Source organism: Diceros bicornis, assembly GCF_020826845.1.
Source record: "Diceros bicornis minor isolate mBicDic1 chromosome 35 unlocalized genomic scaffold, mDicBic1.mat.cur SUPER_35_unloc_2, whole genome shotgun sequence".
NCBI lineage: Eukaryota > Metazoa > Chordata > Mammalia > Perissodactyla > Rhinocerotidae > Diceros > Diceros bicornis.
The window spans coordinates 90,874-113,327 of NW_026690913.1; the positions used below are offsets into that span (position 1 = coordinate 90,874).

General features: G+C 39.4%; 1 long non-coding RNA gene across 1 annotated transcript in view; it reads left to right on the forward strand.

The window, feature by feature from the left end:
• LOC131402262 (uncharacterized) overlaps nucleotides 1-22,104 on the forward strand; it is a 50,788-nt gene extending 28,684 nt beyond the window's left edge. Inside the window, exon 6 of the long non-coding RNA XR_009218472.1 lies at nucleotides 22,055-22,104. This is a non-coding gene — a long non-coding RNA (uncharacterized LOC131402262). The remainder of the gene's footprint in view (nucleotides 1-22,054) is intronic.
• The last annotated feature ends 350 nt before the right edge of the window (nucleotides 22,105-22,454 follow it).

A 22,454-nucleotide genomic window follows, 5' to 3' on the forward strand; every position in this document is an offset into this window, starting at 1 on the left:
GACAGCTTAGACAGAGGGACGAGTTGCTCATTTCTGAGTTTCTCCCATGTATACATGTTATTATTAAACTTGGTATTATTTTCTCCTGCTAACCTGTCTGGTTAATTATTTGGCCAGCCATAAGAACCTTAAGGAAAAGGGCAGAGGGAGATTCTCCCGACAGAGCTGACCAAACAAATCAAGGCTGAGTGTAGGATCGCTTAGGGCATTCACTTGTTTTTTTCATGTGCTTTAGTAGAGATGACACATTGGAAGACTGGTCAGGTATAAAAACACAGCATTCGGTTTGAATGATCGCACATGTACCACCTTGGGATGCTGTAAGAATATCTAAGGCCATTCTATTTTGAAGGACAGCTATTCTCATTAAAGACATTTCAGTATTTAATAAAACTCTTGTTACCTGACTATCGTTAAGGGCTTGTAGAGTAAATTTTGTCAGATCCTGTCTATGAGATATGACATCTTCTAGCCCCAAGGAAGGAGCAAATATAGCTGCTAGGTGGTCATACTAGTGGAATACTGAACGAGCCCCTCTGTCCTTAAGGAGAGGCAGATTGGCAACAGATATTAGATCTGGGCGAATCTTTCCCTGTATCCAAAAGAAGACCAGAGTGCAGCACCCTAACCATCCTGGTGACAGCCAAAGCCAGAGGTTTGTTCCACATAACCACTGAGTTCCATTAGGAGCCGTCCAATACACGCTTGGTCTTCGAGACCAGTCTGTACCAAACCAATCACTTTTTTTAAGTATAATAGTATTCTGACATGACTCAGGGGGGTATCCAGCCTATCTTTCAAGTGTAATTTGGTAGATTTTGTTTGGAATGATTTCTCTGCTCCCAACATAAAGGTGCTGGTATGTTTAAAGTTCCAAGGCTAGAAGTAAGCCAAACATATCCATCCCAAATTTGTGTGAAACTTTCCGTAGTTTTTACTGTAATGTCTGGTTTCTTTTGTTTATCTGCAATTTGTTGGGATAACTGGGTGGTTTGAGTAACAGAAAAAGAATAACCGTAACCTGTATTATTAATGGTATGGGCTATTGGCCCATACCATTGGCCCATACCATATCCGTTTCAGGATCATAATTACTAATATCAGACAAAGTGCAAACATTAGAACTAGCTCTTTCTATCACAATAAATTGATTTAGAGCTTTCCAATCCGTGCCTTGAAAGGGAGAGACCCACCAAGGCAACCCAGAGGTGTTAGAAAGTGGAAGTTGGCCGCATATCCAACAAGTGGACTGATTTTTGTATATAGCAAAGGAATGAGCCCATTGCAGAAAAATATTGCCATCAGAGGTCTATTAAGATGTAGTTTGGAAAACAAACATAGCATTAGAAAAACTTTACATGGCATTTTTTTGGTAATTAACAAAAGGTTTTGTAATTAGGTTCTAATCTATCTTATAAAGTTGAAGGGTAAAGTATTGGTGTAGGAAAACGGTAAGGCAATATAGATATTGATTATTTTAGCAATTACATAAAGCTTAAACTTTACGAGGGTTTACATGAGGAGATATAAAGTTAGGAATACAGGCCTGGTCCGGAGTCTTGGGACAGCTGTCTACAACAGATGTTGTCTTCTTCTCATCCTGGTTTGGAAATATTCATCTTGGTCAGTCGAAGTCAGGTGTCAGAGACTACAGTTGAAGTCCATTCAGGTGGAGAAGCCTTTTATAAATGAGAAATGTGAGGCCATGAATATACACCTTTAAATTTTGCAGCACGTGGCTTGGTTAAAAGCACCTGATATGGTCCTTTCCAACGGGGCTGCAAAGAGTCATTTATCAGATGTCTTTTCCAATAAACAAAATCTCCAGGTTGTACTCCATGATCCTTAAGGTCTTATTCTCCTGGGAGCTTAATGTGAAATGAATTAGCTACCAATTTCTCGTTTCTTTTAGGAGCCACAATGAGACCTTGACAATAATGTAAAATATCTCCTTTAAGTAAATTTGGTTCATACATTACTTCGTCTAATTGCATAGGTCGTCCAGTTATTATTTCAAAAGGAGACAGTCGATGTTTACCAAAGAGCGTAGATCTAAGATTGAGGAGCACTAGCAGAAGAGCATTTGGCCATGAGAGACTAAAAAGCTTTCTGAAAGCTTTGCCAATTGAATTTTGATGGTGCCATTAGTTCTTTCCATCAATCCTGAGGATTGGGGATGGTAAGTGCAGTGAAAATGCTGCATTATTGGGCAAATATTACAAATAGATTTAATTATTTGTCCAGTGAAATGAGTTCCCTGGTCACTATGTAACTCGGTAGGCATTCCCCAAACAGGAATTATTCTAATAGTAATTTTCCTACTGTTAGAGCCGTTGCTCTTCTGCAAGGAAAGGCCTTAAGCCAATGTGAGAACATACAGATAATTACCAAGATGTATTTATATCCTTGAGATGGTGGCATTTGGACAAAGTCCACTTACCATACCTCAAAGGGTCCCTTAGGAAGGTGAAAGTGGCCTTGTGACCCATGAAGTGGTTTCCCTGGATTATATTTTGGGCATATAACACAAGGAGTATAAGCTTTATGGGCCACTGTGGGAAAGAGTTTCCTAAAGTATTGTTTTGCCCATAAAATCATCTTTTCAAGTGCCCAGTGGGTTAGTTGGTGTTTATGCTGGAGCAGGGGCAATTGTGCTCCAACAGGTACTGTGGGTTTCCTATTGGGCCCAAACCACATCTGTGAGGGGGTGTCAAAAATTCCCCCTTTTGACTGCCATATCTGTTTTTCTTCTTCCGTAGCCACTTCTTTGGCCTGTAGAAGGAAGTCTTTTACTGAGTTAGCAGAGTTAATAGGAAGCAGCAGGCGTTCTCGAGGCTGGGTAGGGCAAGCCTTCAAGGCTGCTTGTTTAGCAGCTGCATCAGCAAGCTAGTTTACTGTAGCTTCTAAAGTATCAGATTTGGAATGCCCTGGCATTTTAATAATCGCTAGTTGTCTCGGTAGCTGTATGGAATTTAATAATTTTGCAACCTGTTTCCTATTCTTCATAGGCTGACCTGAAGAGGTTAAAAGTCCTCGTTGTTTCCACAGCATTCCCAAATCACGTGTTACTCTCAAAGCATAACGGCTCTCAGTGTAGATACTTGCTACCTGGTCTCTGGCCAATTGACAAGCTCGAGTTAAAGCAATTAACTCAGCTTGCTGTGCTGACTTTAACTCTGGTAAATAAGAACTCTCGATTATGTCTACTGAGGACGTTACTGCCTATCCACCTGATAATGTCCTTGTTCATCCTTTGAGTAAGATCCATCTGTAAACCAAATTAGATCAGCATTATCAATGGGAGTTTCTTTCAAATCATTCCTAGGAGTAAGTAGATAATTAATTAATAAAACACACTCGTGGGCAACTTCTTGTGATGCTGGAAGTAAAGTTGCAGGGTTAAGATAATTACACCGAGCTAAGGTAATATTAGGAGCAGAGACCAACAGAACTTCATAGGAGGCTAGCTGGCTGACAGAGTAATGCTGAGTGTGATGAGAATTTAGGAGAGATTTGACTGAGTGAAGAAGATAGATAGTCAAAGGAATCCCCATCATTATTTCTTCAGTGGTCTTGCATAAGAACACTGTTGCTGAAATGGCTCTAATACAAGGTGGAAGCCCTTTTGCCACTGAATCTAACTGCTGACTATAATACCCTATAGGTCGCTGTCGACCTCCGTGTTTTTGAGTTAAGATACCTAAGGCATTTCCTTTATTTTCATGTAGGAAGAGGAATAATGGCAAGCTGTAATTAGGATGTCCTAAGGCTGGTACTTGGGCCAAAACAGACTTGAAGGTAGTTACTGCCTTCTCTCCTTCTGGTGTCCATTCAATTAAATCAGGCTGGTCAGACTTAGTAACATATGTAAGGGCTGGGCAATAAGTGAAATGTTAGGTACCCAGTTCCTGCAATATCCAGTTAGTCCTAGGAATCCTCTTAACTGTTTCTTTGTCTTAGGGAGAGTAAAAGCCAGGATTCTTTTAATCCTTTCAGAATCAATCAACAGTCCATCTTTAGATATCAAGTGTATTAGATATTTTACAATAAGCAGGCAAAAATGTAATTTGTCCTTGGACACTTTATGCCCCTTAGATGCTAGCTGTTGCAATAGATAAATTGTGCCCTTCTGAGAACCCAACTTAGTGTTTGAACACAAGAACAAATCATCCACATATTGAATTAAAGTGGAGTCATTAGGGAATTCTGTATTCACTAAGTCAGCCTTGAGTATCCGGGAAAAATAAGTGGGGCTTTCAGTCTAGCCCTGTGGCAACACTGTCCTGGTATCCTGGCGATCTTCCCACGTGAAAGCAAAAAGATATTGACTATCCTTTTCCATGGGAATGCTAAAGAAGACACTGCATAAATCAATGACTGAGCAATAGCAGCTGTTAGTTGGAATGGTTGAGAGCAAAGTGTGGGTTAGGATCCACAGGATGTCGGGGAATAACGACATTATTTATAGCTCTCAGATCTTGAACAAATCTCCCGCCTTTCCCATTCGGCTTTTTTACGGGCAAGATAAGTATATTACAGGGACTAGCACAAGGAAATATAAGTCTCTTTTCAAGAAATTCCTGAATGATAAGCCTCATCCCATTTAATGCTTCTAGTTTAAGTGGATATTGCCGAATATTAGGTAGAGGTTTAGAGTTGTCAACAGTCACCTTAATAGGAGTGGCTGATTTAATTTTCCCAATATCTGAAGAGGATGATGACCATAATTATCTAGACACTTGTAATAACAGGTCATCAGTTTTCTCTTCTTCTATTTGAGTCATTGATTTCACAGTCATCAACCTTTCAGCAATTACATTCTGGTCAGCATCCCGATTTTCTGAATCCAGAAGCATTTTGCCCTTTTGTGAAAAGGCAATATGGGCGTTGTATGCTTCTAAAAGATCTCGTCCAATCAAATGAATTGGAGCACATTTAACCAGAAGAAATACATTTTTTCCTGTGATGGTTCTTAATTGAAAAATGATTGGTTCTGATTTAAAAACCTGCATTGGAAAATTCGAAACACTTACCATTTGAACTGTCTGTTTACTCCGAGGGAGAGGGCAATGAATAAGGGTAGGGCTGAGGACAGATAAGGTAGCCCCGGTATCTACTAGGGCCTTTAAAGTTTCCCCTCTAATAGTTATCTCAATTTTCCCTAAGGCATTTGTGAGGAGGAGGGGAAATGCCCTCTGGTAATCCTCTGAGCAGCCTAATTCCTGTTTATTGCTGTCACGCCCTAAGTCCCATTTGAGTTTCCGGCAGTGTCGTTTGAAATGACCAGGCTTTTTGCAATAGTAACAGACAAGGTCATTTCGTTTCTGGTTAGATTTGAAAAGGTTTGCTTTTGTTGGGGGCACTAAGCTGTTGTAGCTGTATACTCATAAGCTTAGTGGCCTTTTTGTTTTCTGTAATGTTTTAGAGAGTTTATCTGTAATAGTGACAAGAGCACTAGTGTGCCTTAAAGTGCAATCCAGTTCATGTCTCTTAACTAACTTTGCTAATTCCTCATCTAATCCTTCTAAAAAAATTGAATTGAAAATTGAATCATTCTGGTGATCCTCAAAACTTTCAGGAGCCATCCCAGAGTGCTGTTTGAATGTTTTCTCAAGCCTTTCAAAATAATCAAAGATAGATTCCTCGGGTCTATGCTTACATTACTGGAATTTAGCACCATCTATCTTCCTGGAAAAAATTACTGGAATGGCTTTGTGTAAGTTTTGAGCGATATCCCTACACTCCTTAAGGCCATGAGGCTCATGCTTATGGAAATACTCCAGGGGGTCTCCAATCTGCCTCTTTTATCCATTCATTTGTTTTGTTCTCAGACACCAGCAAATGCACAAGCTGATATAAATCTGAACATCCTGGTGCATATGTTCTAACAATTAAGTCAAATTCTCGAGCAAACCCTAAAGGATCTTGCAAAGGGTCTGGGAAGCCCTTTGTCAAATTCTTAAGTTCAGTTCTAGTCCAGAGAGTATACACAAGAGCAGGCTCACCTCTCCCAGTAACAGGTTTCTCCTTAAAGGGAGCCACTATAACTTTAGGTCTTTCAGTATCTGCCCCTGAGTGTTACTCCTTGTTTTCTCTAGGGGTGGAGGAGGAGGGAAAGGTGCAGGAGGAGGAGGAGATGAGCTCTGAGGTGCCAAAAGCGGTGGCGGTGGAGGAGGTAGAGGAGGTGAGGGGGGTGGACAGCTTCTGACTTCTTATCTCTCTTTAATTCAGAAAGAGTCTCTGTCAATTTACAGTTAGTCTCCTGTAAAGAAGTCATTTTACTATTATTACGCTTTGAAGCCTCTAAATGCCAAGCACATAAGCTTCTCTTTCTTTTGTTTTGGTTTTATTGCCGGCTTTTTCAACCTATGCACGCAAATACAGTAGTTTTCAGAAGTCAAACTTTCCCCATTTTGGCCATTTACGACCTAAGTCATCCTTGGTTAATCTCTCCCATTTAGTTAAATATTTGCAAGCATTGTTGCAGTATGCATTATACATGAAACCCGCTGCAGTCCCATGGGGGGTTGTCCTTCCGGGAGCCAGCTGGCTTTTGAAGCACGGCTTCCCATTTTCTTTTAGTTCTGTTTGTTTGTTTTTTATAAAGTCTGAACAACTTCTAGGAACTGTGCAGTGGGTCACAAGTGTGCTGCTTTGAGTGTTACTCCCCAAAGGAATGTCAGAATCACTCTCTTATGTGTCTCAGTTTCTCCCGCCGGCAGTCTTAAGACCACTGTCAGGGTTGGGAGTGTGGGTGACCAACCCTCAGGTGCATGTCCCCGGCTGAAGCTATAATTAATTAAGGTGAATGATAGTGGAACGCCCTATAGGACCACTACACGTTGTGAGGTTCACCTCTGACACTCCCACTGAGGTTTTTCAGTCACACAAATAATGCCTTTTTGGTCGGAAGGAACAATGTCCCTTTTCTTCAGAGCTAAACAAGTTCAGACTCTCATTTCTCTATCAAGCAGATTTGTTCAGACCTTATAAACATAATTATTTCCAATTTTAAATCCAAATTAAAAGGACAACCAACCCAGTTTACTCCAAGTTTCCCCTAAGCTCCCCTGGCCTAGGAAATTCCCCCTAGGTTTTTCTCTACATAGGAAATGTACCAGTACCTTTCAAAGCCTTTAGTCTTAAGACCTTGAAACAGTTCAAATAAACTCTTGGACCATCAACTTAAAATAAGGAGGTCCAGGTTTCAGGAGAACTCACCAAGTTGACCTGAGGAATGCAGTGATCCGGATGGGGCTCAAAGGGCCCCTGCGGTACCAAGAACCGGTTCAGTGTAGATTCCAGGTGGTCTCCAGTGGGTTTCTCTGAAATCCTGCCACAACTATGCCATAAAGGTCGACACAAATAATCCATAACCAATCTATAAATCAAAACTGGAGTGAGCTTATTATGAGCCAATCTATGAGGACCATATAGCCCAGGAGAGTCCTTTCACGAAGAAATGGAGCACTCCAAAGTAGTGGGGTGTACAGAGTGGTTATATACCATCAAAGAGCATGTACCACATGTGATTGCAATGTCCCTTTTACAATAGCCACGACATTGACCTGTCGGCACCTCGATTGACGGACACAGTGGGTATCAGGTCTGCTGTCTCCATGGGCGTGGCTGTTGTCTTGAGTTGGGTGGTCACAGGATGAGCGCAGCAATCAAATCCTAGCCTAGAGAGAAATGCTTATCCTTAAGGAAATGTTATTGTGGGGGAAGTTGCATTTACATCTTAAGGGCATTGCTTTTGGTTTTGGGACATGTTAATTGCTTAAAGCGGATATACAATGGATGAACAGAGGCTACAGGCCCCTTTTGGAACAAAAAAAAACTAGGTCAGGCCCAATTAGTTTTACACCAAATGGCTTCCTCATATGCTCCAATGTATCCTACTGCTTGCCATTTATTTATCAAGAAGAAGGATAGTCTCAGCTTTAAGGAGCTCACTGTCTATGAGACATGACTAAAACAACAGTTATGGAAAAGTAGGTAAGTACAGGGTCCCAGAGTGGGTATATCAAATGGGGTCTCTAGATGGAGACCTCTCAGGAAAAGTCTCCAAGAGAAAGAAATATTTAACATGAGTTTAGATTAAGAAATAGGAATTAAGTTGATTAAAAAAGGGGATAGGAGGACAGAAGAAACAGATATAAAAAGACAGATATAAAGGATTCTAAATCTTTCAGAAAATGGGTGGTATTTTTAAGGCTGGAACAAAGCAAACATGTAGGACAGAGTGTGTTATGCGGGTAAAGATGAGGACAACAAGGGAAAGCCTGCGTGTCCAGCTCAGGAGTCTGAATGCTCTCTAGGCTGCTCTGAATAGTCATTGGAGGAGTCTAAGCAGATATCAGATTTAAGCAAATTTGGATTCTAGAAGGTAAGTCTGGAGGCATGGTGGAGGAAAGATTAGAAGAAATTAAAACTGGAAGTAAATGGAACTGTTGGGAGACTAGGCAGCAATCCAGATAAGATAATCCTTGGCTCAGAAATGGGGTCTGCAGGTGGAGGAGGCCAGGAGGTGGGAAGCAGTGCTGGGCTCCTGGAGGAGGAAACTGAGCTGCCTCTAGTCACGGGAAGACTGTGCATGTCATGGCCTCCCCACCCCCATGCACAAATGCCATGTTCTTTTCTACGTCTGTACCTTTCCTCTCTTCCCCCTTCTGAAATCCTCACTCTTTCTTCCCTCCACCTGCCCAAAAGTGATTCATTTGAGGACCTGATCTAGTCCATCTCTCCTAAGAAGCTGTCTTTAATTACAATTTCTCCATAGCATTGCCAATGTTTTTTAGGTTCTGTAATGTAACATACACTAAATACCTTGGCAGAATCAAATTACATCTTGCAAACCATGTCATGTATGTGGAGGAGCTTGGAACCTTATAATTCTTTGTATTTCCTTCAATACCTACCACAAATACCTTGCACATATAGGTGAATGGATGTCCAGTAAAGTTCAGTAAAGAAGAAGCACCGCTTTATAAGCTAAGAACTTTTATAAACTCAGTTATTCCTTTAGATCATCTGCTTAAACCATTTGTTTTTCTCCACAGGTCAACAGTGTTGCCCAGCACAAATGAATTTTACACCTTCTCAAACTCAATAGAGCAAAGATAGAAATTCATTCCCCCTGCAAACCTTACTGCCTCAGAGAAGCAAAAACAACGTGTGACATCTAATTCTTTCTTTACATTCTCATCTCAAATTGCAACTGGTTTCCAGATGCTAACTTGTTTTCATTGTTAAAACAGACAGAAAAAAATTTCCCATTATTTCTTTGTTTCTTTCTCTTTTTTTGTGAGGAAGATCAGCCCTGAGCTAACTTCCAATGTCAATCCTCCACTTTTTGCTGAGGAAGATTAACCCTAGGCTGACAACTGTGCCCATCTTCCTCTACTTTATATGGGATGCTGCCACAACATGGCTTGAACAAGCGGTGTGTAAGTGGGCACCCGGGATCCAAACCTAGGAACCTGAGACCACCGCAGTGGAGTGCGCGTACTTAACCGCTGCACCACGGGGCTGGCCCTTCGCTTTATTTCCACTTTCCAGAATAATCCTTAATATATTATGGTAAACTCCTTTGCAAAATGTCACTGATTTTCAATGTCAGTGCCTCCGCAAGGTTATCCTTGCATTGTCTCCCCTCCCAACCGCCTCTCATTTTGCCCCTACCCAGTCTCATGGGGTCAAAGTGTTTACTGAACACTAAGAATGAGCAGAGTCTGAGGGAGACTTCAAGGATGACAAAGCCATGTTTTCTGACCACAATCATCTCTCTCTTTCTCTCCTTTAGCCTCTGTTTTTCTTACTCTGGTTTCTACTTTAGTTGTTTACTTGTCTTGTGAATTGTTATTTTGTGGTTTATAATTACCATGTAAATTCATGTTACTGTTTGACTTAGAGTTTAAAAATAACTTACATTAAACAATGTTTTTTCCCAGCCCTTTGATGTGTCTAATACATTCCAATGTAATTCAAGTGGCTTTTTGTATTTACCTCTCCATCATTATTCCTTCAGAATTATGTTCACCCCACACTTTTGATCTGACCAACGCTGCTTTACTCTTTAAACTTTTCTATGCCAAGACTCACATGAGGAATCCCTCGAACACCATCAGCTAGGTGACCCCACATTCCTCACATCTGTTGCCTTGATTTGTTCCTAAACAAACATGTTTCTGAATCTAATAATAAATTGTACCAAGTGGTCACTGTATAAAAGGCAGTATCACAGATATCTTAAAGAGAAGAAATGGAAAAGAATATTCAATTCCTCAGATAAGTTTGCAATCAAATGAGGCTGAGGGGACCTGGGGGCACTGATCAGAGCAGGATCCTAAGGGAAGAGTTTTAAGTCAATTTCAAATGAGGCTAAAACTGGAATGAGATAGTATTTTAACAGTTATCTGAAATCATAAGCATTTTTCTGACCTTTGAGAATTTACTTGCTTATAAACTATACAACATGTGGAATAAGAGAGTGTTGATATTGTTTAATTTCTTTTTATTTTTCAGCACTTTGTAATAGATGTGGCTATTCACAATTAATAAATATCATAATGTGGAGAGACCCAACTTTCAGCTGCCTGATATTATCAATTCTTACACAAAGCTAGAGTTTTATAATTTTATTTATTTATTTTTACCTCCAAAGCCCCAGTAGATAGTTGTATGTCATGCTGCACATCCTTCCACTTGCTGTACGTGGGACGCAGCCTCAGCATGGCTCGAGAATCAATGCGTCAGTGTGCACCCAGGATCCGAACCCGGGTCGCCAGCAGCGGAGCGCAAGCACTTAACCTCTAAGCCACGGGGCAGGCTCCCCAAAGCTAAAGTTTTAAAGGTCAAAATTCATTTTAGTTACCTTTCATCTAGTCCATTTATATCAGAAAGTTGTTGAGTTTTAGGAAAATACTCCAAAACACAAATTTTATACGTAATTTCAAAAACAAAAAATGACTTAAAAACTGAGTGGTAACCATATGTTAATCTACCATATATTAATCTTCAACATGGGAGCAAAGATTTTTAGAGAATATAATTGATATTTGCCAATTTGTATATTGTAGAATGCTAGAGAATTTACAGTTTTAATAGTATTTCAAATGCCAGAGAATAATAAACAGAATGGTTTCAGTTTTATGAAATGGTTTTTTAGACATAGCAGATTTTCAGAGCATATTTCTTGAAAATAAAACAATGAGTTAGTGAGGTTTAAGCAATGTGGTTTTATTTTAAACTTGCTCATTCCATGGGAGCATCAATAAAAGCCCTCCAGGAGTGGCTGACACTCTTTCCTTCCGCCTGAGCACCAGCTGTATTTTCTTTAAGCATCAGACTCTCAGGCAACACCATAGCCCTCAACTCCGTTTAGTTGAGAAAAGGTTTTATGAGTCCTGTGTTTTTTCTAGGGGTATGGAGTTCCCAGACTTATTAAGTACAGGGAGAGAGTAAGAGTCAGAACACATTCAATAAACTCCGGTGTGCTCAGGTGAGAGGACAGGTGCCTGAACTCACATCTGAAGAAGAACTTGGAGGATGTTTTCTGACTCTGTTTCCTGCCTCTGACAAAGCAGTCCTGGACATCCCCATTACGTCCACCCAATAACACAGGCAGCCTTGATGGACCAGAAGTCCTCCTATGTCCATCATTTGTACAGAGCAAACTGGCTTAAGGCCTCTCGTTTCCTGCTGCAGTGGTAATTTACAGAGATACAGCACTGCCATCTAGCGACTAAGAAGAGAACAGCAAGGTGCTTTACATGAAAAGTGAGATTCTGAGTTTTTAAAAAAACAGTGAAGCACTAAAGTTGGTAAAGTTGACACAAAGTTGACACGTTGTGGCATACGAAAGTTATAGTAAACCTGAAAAATGTGTATGTGAATTAATCAGTTCTCTATGTCTTTAAAACATGTCTTGACATCTGACTCATAAATAGTACAGTTTAAATATAATTGAATAACTTTGGAAATAAACTTCTCATCTCATCTCATCCAATGCTGTTGGCAGGAGCCGGTATTAAATAGCCAGATGGTGAGTACCCATGGTGAAGCACTATTTTTATCACAGTGGAGAGAATATGAGGCATAAACCCAACAGACTGATGTTCAGATCTTCCCTCTTACCCTTGATCAATTTTGTAAACATGGTTTTCTTTATCGGTTAAATATGAATTATAACAGTTACTTTAAAGGATTACTGTAAGAATTGCATAAGGTAATACAGTAAAGGAACCGGTGCACAGTAGATTGATAGTTAATTCTCCTTCGCTTTCTTCTATGAAACATACACACTTCATCTAAGAAGAGAACCCGTGTATAAAATAAACTTATGACAAAGAGTCAATGGCTCCTGAAGTAAGGGACATCATTGTTGAGTGCTTAACCTCAACTGACTCCAAATACTGTTAACTGTCAGTTAATTTTATATGTTTTCTGTCTTCCAGACACTTCACTGGCTACAAGGAGAAGGTATGAAATTTAAATTGATCTATTTCACCCTTGAATGGCCAAGCTGTAACATCAGGTGTTTTAAATCACCTAGTTCTCCAGGTATTCGGCTTATTACTATATATTTTACCAGGGTTCACAGCCCGAGACAAATAGAAAATTATTATAATTTTACACACATGAATATATATCTTGACTATTACAGCTGGAATCTTAATATATAGAGCAATTTTGTACATGTTTTTTCCTTATCGATAGTACAGAATACTTTTGTCCAGGTTTACTTTGGCATTATTATATATAATGAAGAATTCAGCAATATATGCCTTGGAGATAAGGATTTAGAAAAATCTATCATACTATTGGAGTCGTGCCTCAAAAAAAAAAAAAACTGCTATAAAATTGAGAGGATATTTTGAAGGCATTAAGATATTTTTCTCAATTATTTCCAACTTTATTTCCTTTTACCTATTTTTAATCTTTCTCCATCTTTTTCACTATTGGCTAATCATCTCGTAGTAATTAAATCACCCTCAGCTGAGTCGAGCATGCCTCTTCAAGTGCCCCAGTCTGATATTGGTCTCAGCTCTGACAAAAAGAAGCTGGAAAACCAGTTTTATGGCACTATTCGTAAGAATGTCTTTACTCTTACAATAATAGCTATATTTTTGAAAGGCACCAGTGGATTACAAAATGAACTACTCGACCAATGTGGTATCCTCATTTTCCCTCCAGAGGAAGAGAGCACAACTTTCATGTGTAATGCATGGCTGCTGCTTTATTGTTTTTTACTTTCAAGACATTTTATTACTTGTAAAACTTAATAGGGTGAATAGTAATACATGAGTAACAATATAAACGTACAAACAGCAAAAAGATACTATTTTAGTGTCATAATTTTATATACTGTAACAAACAGTAATACTTTCATAATGTAATGTCTTGATTGATCATAAAGTTTTTTCTGGCTCATTTTTATGCTAAATCATTTATTAGATTACCAAATTTATACTTTTATGATCTTTATTTTCAATCAGTATAATTGAAGGGACACCAATTGTTCTTGGTAAGTGAAAGGTCACAAAAATTTTTTGATAATTTGTAAGTTTGAGAAGGATCTTTCTGCTTTTAAAAAGAGAAGTCATTTAATATTTCAAAAAGTTCTCAAAAATCATCAAATTCTTTAATTTCACAGAGAGGAATACTACGTTCCAGAGAGCCTAAGTACGTTGTCACACACTAACCAGAAACAGACCTGGGCCTAGAACTGAGGTCTGAGTCGCCTGACTTCTACTGGAAAACACTCAAGAGAGCACACTCTCTTCTTACTAGTAATTTCTAATACTAAGTTATTTTCAAAAGCACAGTTAAGAGAAAGTGTAAATAAATAAAACAGATGATTTTATATAAAAAAGTAGCAATTGCTACCCACAATTTCTATTCCATATGAGTGTTTCCTTTCTTGCAGGTTTCTTTTTTTTAATAGCAAGTCCATTTTGGTAACAAGAAAAAAGACATAATATTTTGCTTCTTTAGTAACAGCAAAAAAAGCTTCTGTGGAAATTAAAAAGACACTAACTAGTGTTTCATCTACTAAAGCAACTTAAGAATATTATTTGATTTTAGAAAAGCTCTGAGAGATTTTTTTAAAAATCATATCCATGTGACTATTAGTCCAGCCAGGCAGATCTCCACATGACATCTCCTAAAGTGTCCAGTTTTCTGCTGGATCCAGCTGTTGTCAGGCCCAATGCTCTGGTTGGGTAGAGAATGATGCAGCTTCTGAAAAGCATGTGCTCAGTTCCACTTCAAGGCTGATTTTCTCTGCAAAGTCTAAGTGGAGGAAAACATCCCCTTCCACCTGACTGGATTCCCCTGCAGGCCTAGAGAAACAAGGTGGCCTAGCCACCTGGGCAGACAGGAAGATAAATGAGAGTCTGTCACAATTTTATGACAAATAAGAGAGAAAAGGATTCGACATCCTAACAAGATCTTCTTACCGGTTGAACAGCATCTGAACATTTTTTTTCAGAGTTTCCAAAATAGCACATTGAGATACTAGGTTGGAAAGGAAGAAGATAGTCAATATATTAAAAAATAAATTTTCTCATTTCCTCAATCAGAAAACCAAACTAAACAAAATATATCTTTAACCATAAGTACCTAAAACATCCAGTTTATCTTCCCGTTATAATTCTGTGTTATGAGAACATGACTGCTTTTCAATATATTTAATATGTACAGTGACTAACACTCATGCCATTAATGACTTTTGAAATTAGAATAGCCCTATGCCCTTATTGACAGACATCAATCATAATTAATTTTCTCAATTGCTAGTTTCTGTTTTGTGCCAGAAAGTACCTGCTAAGACATTCAGTTTTTATATTATTCACTTTGCGTAAGTCTGTACAATGATGGGCGACAACTCAGCCATCTTGAAGCACGGGCTCTCAAATGCTATATCTCACTATTGGCAAATCACCTTCTGGTTTGAATGAGAGACAACCAGCCCTGTCACAGTAGACACTCGGGAAAAAGGGATCTTGCTCCTTTTGTCTGTCCTTTGGGAGTCTGTGAGACTGCAAATTCTTCATACTGGAAAACTTAAGAGATAACCAAGTCCAGGAATCCTTTTAAAGCTAGGGGACACTTTCTTCTAAGTGAAGCTTGCATCAAAGTTTGTAAACATAAGAAAAAAACCAAAGAGTCTTGGGGGCCAGCCCGGTGGCACAAGTGGTTAAGTGCACGCGCTCCACTTCGGGGGCCCAGGGTTCACTGGTTCGCATCCTGGGAGCATGCCAACGCACCGCTTGTCAAGCCATGCTGTGACGACATCCTATATAAAGTGGAGGAAGATGGGCATGGATGTTAGCCCAGTGCCAGTCTTCCTCAGCAAAAAGAGGAGGAGTGGCAGATGTTAGCTCAGGGCAGACCTTCTTCACAAAAACAAACAAACAAACAAAAAAAACAAGAGCCTTCAGGAATCCCCAGTGATCCATTGATGGGAGTCTGAAAACCACTCATCTTTTCCGTCCTCCACGTTTTACAGATGAGACATAACACAAGCAGTTGGTGGCAACCTGAAGACTAGAGTTTGTCTCCTGACTGTCACATCAGTCCCACGCCTGACTGTTGTGCATAGCAGATGCCTGACAAGATACAGCAGAAACTCCTTGGAATAATTTAGACATTCCCAATTTAGCAGCATTTTAGTTGATGTAAGTGACAAGGCTATAGAAAAACAAAAGGTATTTACTACTTAAATTGTATAACGTATAGTTAAATGACATTGAAAGTTTTCATTTCACTTACAGCACAGTTTGGATGGGCCCAGGGGCCTTCTTTAATCTGCTCACACTCCCTGGAGTCTCAAAACTTCTCTGTCTTTCCCCTCTTGCTCACTGTGTTCCAGCCACACTGGCTTCTTGCTGCCCAACAACATCCGAGTCACAGTTCCTCCACAGCATCTCTGCAGCGCTGGGATATCTGCATGTCCTCCTGCTCTGTCCCTTCCCTCTGGGCCTTGCTTCAGCCTCCCTGGGCTCTCTAATTAAAGTAGCAACCTACTCGCTCTCTAGCTCTCCCCATTGCCTGTGACTTACCTTCTTCTTGACACAGGTCATCACACAATAGACTATGTAATTCACTTGTCTGCCTACTTATCCATTATCTCTCTTACCCAACAAAAACAAACTCTGTGAAGACAGAGATTTTGTAGAAATTTTTTTCCTTAGTGTATCCCAAGCCTGGCATACAGTAGGTGTTTAAATATTTGTTGAGTAATTGTAAAAGGGAAGGAAAGGAGTGATCAGAAGAATGATCACACCAAGGAAGTAGGTGCCACCATGAAGAGTGTGTATCCTGGGAAGAGTAAGAGGGAGGAAAGATTTTATGTCAGGCAACACGGATACCACTGTGCCTTTACTATTTCCTGCACATCAGCTTGTCGACGTAAATAATCCATAATCAATCTATAAATCAAAATTGTTGGGCGTTTATTAAGAGCCAACTTTTGAGGACGACAGTCTGTGGTCTTCCTTCCCTAAGGAAAGAAGGGCACCAAAGAAGTGGGGTGTACAGAGCGGTTATATACCGTCAAAGAGCATGTATCACATGTGATTGCATTGTCCTTTTTACAATAGCCACGAGATCAGCCCTACCAGAACAGCTATTGATGGACACAGCGGGAGAGCAGATCTGCTGTCTCGATGGGCGTGGCTGGTGTCAGATCTGTTGTCTGGAGCTGGGTGGTCACAGGATGATTGCAGCAATCAAATCCTAGCCTAGGGAGAAATGCTTATCCTTAAGGAAATGCCAATGAGGGGGAAGTTACAGTCTTATCTTAAGGGCATTTACTCTTCTCTTTGGGACATGGCAAAGCAGATACACAATGCAGGCGACAAGCCATTTTGGAAAAACAAATTCAGGCTGAATTAGCTTTACCCCAAATGGCTTCTTCAAATTATTTTCATTTTTTTCCCCCAAAGCCCTGCTAGAGAGTTGTATGTCATAGCTTCACATCCTTCTAGTTGCTGTATGTGGGACGAGGCTTCAGCATGGCTGGAGAAGCGGTTCATCAGTGCGTGCCCGGTATCCAAACCCAGGCCACCAGTAGCGGAGCGCATGCACTTAACTGCTAAGCCATGGGGCCGGCCCAAATTTGCTTCTTCATATCTTCCAATATATCCTATTGCTTGCCATTTATTTATCAAGCTCAGTATGTCTTTCAAACAGAAATCATTGAGAATAGCATGAAGTAGTCACTTACCAACAGATTTCACGGTGGCAACAGAATATTAACAAGTGGCCTTCAAATATAACCATTCTCCCAAATACTGTATTTCTCTGACTTAATCAAAAAGGGATTCTTCTCTCTTATACTGACAAATCTCCACTCTGAACTTAGGACTAGAGGTAGCCAATTTTGAATAAAGACTTTTAACATCAAAGCCAGCCAATAGTTCTTGTTAAAGCAAATCTAAACTTGGGAACACTTTTGTTTTCAGTCACCTCCAAATCCTCTCAAACTCAAGATAATGTCTTGACTTTGTGCAGATAGAGCAAAGGTTCTCTTCCTCTTTTTCTATTCAGATAGTGCAGGGAAGAGCCCAAAGTGTCTCCTGGTGGTACCCTAACAGTTCTTTACATTAGAAATGCATGCAGTGTTCCTAGCTTCTTTTCCATAGGCCGAGACCTGCTGATCTGCCCAGAGGAGCAAACTTGTGGGCTCCAACAGTAAATAAGACTGTGTGCAGTTTACCACAACAATGAACTACAAAGATGTATCAGGAAATATTTTGAACACCCACACCTAAGCTCCCAGTTTCCCTCTGTCTAATTCCATGGCTACCTGAAGTGAATTCCTTCTCCATCCCCATCCCTTTCGTGATAGTTTTTATTTCTTTGAATCAGTATGTTATAACATGTAAGAGAAATTTCTCAAAATACTCTCTTCAAAATAGCTAGCTGAAGTATAGGAGTTGTAGAGGGTCATGATTTTAAGATGAAAGTGATGTACAGAGTAACTGTACATCAAAATAAAACTGTACTACATCAAACTGTACTATAAAATAAAAAAAAATGAATGAGAACAATAAGAGACAGAGGAAAAAATGCTAAGGAGAAGGACTATAATAGAGAGTAAAAGTCAGAAAGAGAGAAAAAAGATGAAAGAACGTGTAGGAAAGAGAAAGAGTCAGGAGTAACATGAGAAATAGCAGAAAGTGGCACGAGCAGAGGAAAGACACCATGCTCAGAGCGAATGACAGGTCAACTGGCTTCTGAGCAGGGCTCAGTTCTATAGTCACTGGACTACATTTGAGAACTCCACTCAGTTCTAACATCCTGAGATTGACCAGGCTTCATCCAAACTCGGACGGCACTGGTTACCAGTGCTCTCCTCTCCCAGCACCTGCTGGAGCTTTGGGAACTGCCTCTCTCAGCTCTGGCACTGACGGAGTCCCCACTAAATATTCATCAACTGGGATGGTTGTTTTAAAAGAGTAACTCAGAGAGAGCTCTCTCAAGGATACATTTAAACCTGCCAACTCCTTCACTCATCCTTCTGAAGAATTAAGAAACTAATCTGTTTTTTTTTTGTTTTTTTTTTAATTACTGTGAAGCAAAGTAGGAGAAAACTTTCCTGGCAAAACTTTAAATGTTCCATCTTTTTTGAAGTTACATCACAAAAATTCTGAGCATAATCTAAAATTCTGGGCTGCCCACAGTTGCAAATGTGTTTCAGAAATGATCTTTTTATCATCACAAAGTAAGCCTATGTCTTATAAAACAAAATAAACTTGGATGAGTTTTATCTTGTAGAGAGAGGTCAGCAAGAAAAAGACTAGGATGTGCCTCTCTGCTATGAAGGAAAATAAATAAAATCACACCAAAATACACAAAATATGCCTCTAATACTGAATGAACTGGCCTCTAAAGAATTTTACATTTTAAGTAAAAATGCACTTATATAAAATTATACATTAGTTTGACTAAAATCTAGTCAACTTAAGAGAGGAAGAATTCATTATATTTCATTTAAATAACATGACTTATGATTAGCTGCATAATAAATGGTTGATATTTTAATTCTGGTATACTATGTCCTTCCAAAAATGAAGGTGGGCTTAAACCTGTCATTTTCCTAAAAGGGGCCAACCGTGTGGTCTGCTTATTTGATTATTTAATAGTATGGATCTGTTCCTCATTGCCAATGAAGGATGTCTACACACAGCCTTTAGCTTGCATATGTAAGGGGAAATGCAGGCTGAGTTTACAAAAAGAAAAATTCAAAATAGGGCATTATCTTTAGGAGATGTGGTCAATGTGTTCAAGAATATTTTCTCCCTTGGTCAAGTGACTAGCTGAGAGAGAATGCTGTCAACCTCTTCCTTGGTCCCTTATAGAATGTGTGCACTACCTCAATTGAACATGTCCTAAAGTGTTTGAACTAAACTTGGGAATGAGTTGATGATACTGTATTTGCATTACATCACACAGAATCTCCTTCATTAGGCACCATTCAAAACAATTTTTTGCGATATTAGAGGCCAGAAAACTTTTGCTTCTCTGAGAGACTGCTGCTTTTCATCTCATGGACATGAGATGATCGAGAATTCTTCCCATTTCTCTTTCTACTTTAAACCTGAGAGATACATTTCAGACTACCTTTAAATACTGCAGGTCCTTCTGAAACACATTTCAGTGCGCTGGCTTAATTCAGCTTCATTGCACTGTTCAGTCCTAAATTCCTTTCAGTTTGATCTATTTCCCTTTGTAATCCTTTTGTATTCCTAGATATTTAAAAGCTGCTCAAATCTATATTGTAGGAAAGTTGGGTTACAATTCTTTCAGACAGCATGTAAACCCAATTTTTAGGGTTTCTACACAAAACGTTTCTGCCATGTTTCTACCAGCTCTCCTTTCATATATTTTTCTCCAGGACTTCCTGTGACAAAATTGCCTTTCTAAAAGCCAGTCTTCTGTTCACTCTCTTGGCTAGTCACATTTCCATAGAAAGATACGCGACTGGATTTTCAAAAGATGCAACAAGAATGATCAAGTCCCGATTCACACCTAGACAGCCTGCTCCTGTTCTCCATGAATTTTAAAACTCAAGTTAATTATCTCTTTGATTTTGCCTCAATCTCTTGAGTAATCTTGGCAATGAGCCCCTAAACTGCAACACAGCCTGCTTCAGCAGACACAAAACTCTCTCTCAAATGCTTGCATTCATGTGCTGACTATGTATTGTATTTATTTAGATCTTATTGAACAAAAGATCTTCATTGATTCACTCAAATACTTAAGTATATACTATGTGCCCAATGGTCTTGAAATGTTGGGGGTCCACAAGGAAGACAGATATGTGTAAACAGATAAATTAGACTACAGAGATAATATGAATGAAAGAGATATGAATAAACTGCCGTCAGACTCCAGGGAAAGAACCACCATGGGTTGACCTACAACTAAGATATATAGCTATGTACTGGGGATTTGAGGAAAAAAATAACCATCATGGGGGGTGGACAGGCTTTGTACCATCTAAGGAAAGGAAAAGGAAGGGAGAGAAGATAAAGAGAAAATGAGATAAATGGAAAGGTTTTCTTCTTCTTCATGCTTTTTGCCACCAGATTTTGGAGCACATTGCTTGCTGATGTCCTTTCTAGCCAGTCTTATCCTTCAGCCGGCTTCTAGAGACTTCAACAATTCAATTGTAACAAGCTGGGCTCCTCCCTGCAGAAAATGCCAACTATGTAGGGAGCCAGGAGGGAAGCAAAAGATTCACAGGAATCTGCAGCCCTTCTGCAGCTCACTGGTGGGGAGGGTCACTGAGGCTTCACCTTGGCCTCTGTCTCCAAGTTCACATAAAGGAGAGTCGGTTCCTTTCTTGACATATGAACATGGAGAGAAACCTGTTTCACAGAAGGGGTTATGGAAAAATTAAAGTGAGATCCATGAAAAAGGCAGAGGAAGTAGCACCATGAATCTGAAGTAACTGGACATGTGAATTAGTAACCAGTATAAAGAAGAGCTGAAGACAAAGGAAAGGCAAAAAACAAGTTCTCAATTTCCTAAAATGGAAATGCAAGTCTTTCTTCTTCAAAAAGAAAAAAGTCATTGAACCCTTTCCTTTAAAATAAAATTGAAAGGGGCCACATGTTGCAAATAATGCTTTTAACCATGATGTCACTACCCAATAATGTGTAGCAATCAGTTGTTAAGTTCATTGCAAATACTTCATTCCTTAACAATTATGTTATCAAAGTTTGCAATTGATATATATGCACTTTAGAAAATAGTAGACTGTGTGCAAATTCGTCATTATATTATTGACAATGTCACTCTTAGAACTGTAATCTTGACTAGGAGAGAGCAGGTGGCATGACCCTAGATTACTAGAGTCACAGCAAGAAAAGTTAAGAAAGTGCCATCAGGACATTTGGACAAAAGAATGTTATATGGCTTTTGGGTTTATAACAGATCAATTGGAGAAAAACAAGTCACTACATTAAATTATTTTCTACTTACCTCCATCACCCTCTCCAAGAACACATATTTTAAAATGAGACAAGTTATTATATTAAAAATTACTGGCTCTGGCATTTTGAAAACTATGTCCAATAATGAAGCAAAAACTGGTTTATAAACATCCTGGTATCAATTCCAACTACCATCTTTTACCAAACTAAAACTCTCATTATCACTAATTCACTTGCAATCTAGTGCTCCTCCAATATACAAAATCAACAACTTAAAATGTGTCATAATTTTTTAAAATTTCCCTAAAATTTTAGAGGATAATAGGAATATATCTCTTGGACAAGTAGAGAACGATGGAGACACTAGGAAAGGAAAAGATGAAAATATTACCCTAATCAATGATGTCAAACACAAGTTATGAACAACTGTTAAAAGAATTCTCTATGAAATTGATCAATGCTACTGTCTCTATACCTGGCTATTTCCTACCAGTAATTAGATACATAAACAAATAGAATAGTCTATTTAACGGGATCAATTCTTTTACTTGTGTGCTTTCCCTTTTAAAACTACATATGATTTTATGTGTTTGCTCTATGTTTAGGTGGTGTCACATTAGAACACCCTCATCTCTGAAGATCTTTGCGTTAAGGAACTCTACCTTGGCCCTTGATCAACTGTACTCTGTGTTATGGTAAACTCAGAGCCCTACATGCATCAATGTTTTCTACATGCTCTTTCCCGTGCGTTGTTCATGTCAGGGAGTATAGTCCACCAAGTGAACACTAAGCAGTGTTTCAAAAGCATCAGATATTAAAAGGAGGACATGCAGGTTTGGGTGTGGGCCCCCAGTCAGTGCCTCAGTGCAAAGAAGAAAGAGGTAAATGCATCCCTCCAGAGACTGGGATAAAAACAGGAGGTTATGAGCAGGAGGCTCCCTCTGCAGGCCTTTAAGCAGGGACCTGGAATAAAAGTGCTGTCACCGTGGATCATGGTTGGTTTTA